Here is a 4471-nt window from a genome sequence, read left to right on the forward strand (position 1 = left end):
GTAGTCCTTTATAGGGCGTGAGTCTAGAGGCTTTGGTCTTCACAAGTGTTTCTGTCCCTCCTTTAGTAGTAAGATATTTCTTTTCTCCTGTCGTTGATTCCCCTCCCTGGTTGTAGCATCCTAATCTATTTTTTTGAAGATTTATCCTCTATTAAGTATGTTTTCTTGTTTTAATTTGTATTTGATATCATATGTGAAAAAGGAAGGCTGGAATGGGAAGGAATTCCTCTGCTTAGCTGGGATAAAGTTTCAGAATAGAATCCTAAAAAAGACCTTTCCAAAAGAAAGTAGGCCTTCATTGTGGGGGAAAAAAGACAAAAAACTGAAGGTATGTTTTACAATGGTTACTCTATCCCTACCCCTAACATGTCTAAGAGTGTATCTTTCTTAGATGTTCTCCATGAGAATCTGGTGGGGTTTCTGGAAAGAAATATCATAAAACTAAGAGGTACCCACTAAGACTGCTGTCCCCAGGAGTTTCTAAATGTTGTGCGTATCCACATTCAGCTTTCAGTAATTTCAAAATTGCTTCTTAAGTGTTCCTACCCATTTATGACTCAGTGGTTTCTGTTCAGTGTAAACAGATTTACATCTAAAACAACAAAATTTTCTGAGTACATCCAATAATCCTTCATTAAAAAACAAAAACAAACAAACAAAAAACCAAAAGATTGTAGAGGCAAACCTGTATGGAAATGGGCAGAACCATTTTTCCTCTCTGGTTCTTGTCGAGTTTCCCATTGTTTAGCTCCCTTTCGTTAATCACTCACTGACTTTAAGGGATTAATTCCATTCTTCATTTCCTCATGCTGGAGCAGTTCTAGGTCAGGGCAACAGTCTGGGAAAGTTGTCTCTCAAATATATTTCTTGATATCCATCATTGCTACTTTTGTAGATTGCCTTATTATTAGGGAAATGGTATTATCTTGAGAAAAGTGGGCATTTTTGTTTTTCTAAATTTGTATATATAAGGTTTTAAAACTCATTGGATTTAGTCATACACCCCTCAACCCTGGTATCAATGGGAATTATAGAATTAAAAAAATACAATAACTAAAATTTAAAAACTCACTGGATGAGCTGGCTCAATTGTAGAGATGAAAAATGATTTTATCAGATAAACTGAAAACAAATACTACAATATTTAAATTTGAACAACAGAAATAAAATAGACTTAAAAAATGAACAGATTCTCAGGGATGTGTGAGAGTTAACATTCATATTATCGCGGTTCTAGAAAGGAGACTAGCGGAGAGCTGAAAAAGTACTAAGAGAAATAATGACCAAAATTTGGTAAAAGACCTACAACTGCAGATTTAAGAAGTTAAGTAAACTCCAATTAGGAGAAAACTAAAAATCCACACAAAGAGACACCTTAATTAAACTTCTGAAAACAAAAGACAAAGAAAAAATCTTGTCAGCAGCCAGAGAGAAATGATTCATTACTTAGAAGGAACACCAGTTTGAATGGCAGTGGATTTCCCCTCTGAAACCAGGGAGGTTAGAATGAAGAGGTACATTTTTCAAGTGATGAAAGAAAAGGACAGTTAACCATGAATTGTATATTCAGCAGAACTATCCTTCAGAAATGCAAGGGAAATAAACCATTCTCAGATAAAGGAAAACTAAGAATCTGTCAATAGCAAACTTAGTCTTACAGCACTGTTAACAGAAATGATTTAAGCAGAGAGGAAACGATAGCAGAAGAAGGATAGGAAATTCATAAGGAAAGAATAACATCAGAATGAGTAAAAATAGAGGGGCGTATAATAGAGTAACCTTCTTTGAGTTTCTTAAATCATACTTGGCAGTTGACGCAAAAATTATAACACCATCTTATGTGATGCAAAATGTATGCAGAGGAACTCATAGAGACAATGATATTTCAAAATTTTGGATATAAAGTAATCTAAGTAAAATAAGGTTTCTGTACTTCACTGAAAGCAATGAATTATTTGATACCAGTAGACTATATTAGTTGCATATGTATATTGTAAAACCTAGAGCAACCACTGAGACAACTATACAAAGTGATACAAGTTACTAAAAATAAAAAAAGACGGAATTCTGAAAAGAAAATCAAGCAACTCAAAGGGGAAAAAAAGGAACAAAGGAATAAGGATCAGAGGAAACAAACAAAAATTAATACTAAAATGGCAGGTCTAAGCCCTCACTTATTAATGCTTATCTTAAATGTAGAGGGTCTGAATATATGAACTAAATGGCAAACACCGGCAAAGTGGATTTAAAAAAAAATGATCCAACAATATACTGACTACAATAAACTCACTTCAAATACAGCAATACAGGTTGACTGATATTAAATTGATGTGAGCTTGCTAATATTAACTATTAAAAATACAGGAGTGACTGTTATTTTCAGATAAAGTAGAATTCATAGGGAAAAAAATTACTAGAGCAAAGAGTCACATTACATAATGACAAAAAGATCAATTCACCAGGAAGACATAATGATTCTAATGGTGTGTGCATGAATAACAAAGCATAGAAATACATAAAGCAAAAACACATAGATCTGAAAAGACAAACAGACAAATACACAATTGTAACTGAAAACATCAACACCCTCTTCTCCGTAACTGATGGAACTACTGGACAGAAAAAAGAAGAGTATAGAAGAACTGAACAAAACCATCAACCAACAGACTCTAAACGGGATATATAGAATATTTTCCCAAACAACAGCAGACTACACGTTTTGTTTGCTTTGTCAAACATTCATGGAACTTTCACCAAGATAGACAGGCTCATGATCATACAACAAATCTCAAAAATTTAAAAAAAAAGTCAAAATCATATAAAAGGCACACTCTTACCATAATAGAAACCATGTAGATATAAAAAATCAATCATGATCATACAACAAATCTCAAAAATTTAAAAAAAAGTCAAAATCATATAAAAGGCACACTCTTACCATAATAGAAACCATGTAGATATAAAAAATCAAAAGGCAACAGGAAAATCTCCAAATACTTGGAAATTAAGCAACGCACTTCTAAACGAGCCACGGGTCAAACAATAAAACTAAGATTTTTTTTAAATAAATAGTTGAATGAAATGAAAAAAAAAGTTTCAAAATATGTAGGATGTAACAAAAGTAGTGCTAAAAGGGAAAATTATAACTTTAAAAAACAGAAAACATACATAAAATCAATAATCTCAGTTTATACTGCAAGAAACAAGAAGAGGAAAATACACGGAAATAATACAGATAATGTTTTTAAATCTTTAAATAAGTAAAAGTGGGAATGAAAGTTACGATAACCCTCACTGGCTGCTCTGAAAAGCCGTCTATGTAGTGACTGGCTCCCGGCTCTCCCCAGCCCCTTCTACCACGCACCTCCTCCGCCGCTGCGGACTCACGCAGCTTTCTCGCTAGAGTCCCTGAACTCTTGCTTTCTTTGTAACCTGCTGCATCGGATCAGCGGTGTGCCCCACCATGCATGACAAGGCGGTGGACACCAGCTCCAAGATCACGACCAAGGACTTGAAGGAGACGAAGGAGGTTGTGGAAGAGGCGGAGAATGGAAGAGATACGGAAACGCTAACAAGGAAAATGAGGAACAGGAGACAGACTAAGAAGAGGAAGAAGGTGGGGAGGAAAAGGAGGAGGAGAAAGAAGGAGATGGTGAGAAAGAGGATGGAGGTGAAGATGGGGAGGCCGAGGCAGCTACGGGCAAATGGACAGCTGAAGATAATGAGGATGACGATGCTGACACCCAGAAGCAGAAGACCAATGAGGATGACTAGACAGCAAAAAAGAAATTAAATTAAAAAAAAAAAAAAAAGGCTTCCGTGACCCATTCACACCCTCCACTTGCAGTCCAGCCTGCCCACCTCTGGCAGCGCCACCTGCAGATGACAAGGGCTCTGCACCACCAAACTAAAACCACAACGTGAATTTGCATCAGGGGAGGAAAAAAGAACAAAACTTTCAAGACTCTGCTTTTTTTTTTTTTCTTAACAGTACTTTAAAAAGGAAAATTTGTTTGTATTTTTTATTTACATTTTATACATTTGTACGTATGGTTAGAGGTCAGCGATTTTTAATGATCTCGGATGACCAAACCAGCCGTTACAGCATTCTCTGTCCTACTTCTGACTTTACTTGTGGTGTGACCATGTCCATTATAATCTCAAAGGAGGAAAAAAAAAAAAAAACCTTGGAAAAAAAGGAAAAACAACAACAAAAAATACAATCTTATTCTGACCATTCCAGTAACTTTATTTTTGCGTATGTATTTAGCTGTACTATAAGTAGTTGGTTTGTATGATATAATTAAAAAGGTCAAAGATAAAACGTTTCTTTTTTTCTTCCTTTTCTTTGGTCTATGAAGTTGATGTTTGTTTGTTTATTTTTGGCCTGTTTGATGTATGTGTGAAAGAATGTTGTTCAACAATAAACCAGAGTTTTATTTTGCTGTTATTATAAAAAAAAAAAAAAGTT

The 4471-nt window shown here is 34.9% G+C and overlaps 1 pseudogene; it reads left to right on the forward strand.

Annotated features, from left to right (window-relative positions):
* Window positions 1–3298: 3298 nt before the first annotated feature.
* On the forward strand, window positions 3299–3774 carry LOC101344764 (prothymosin alpha-like; annotated as a pseudogene).
* Window positions 3775–4471: the final 697 nt, after the last annotated feature.

This window comes from Trichechus manatus, unplaced genomic scaffold (assembly GCF_000243295.1).
Source record: "Trichechus manatus latirostris isolate Lorelei unplaced genomic scaffold, TriManLat1.0 scaffold00290, whole genome shotgun sequence".
Lineage (NCBI taxonomy): Eukaryota > Metazoa > Chordata > Mammalia > Sirenia > Trichechidae > Trichechus > Trichechus manatus.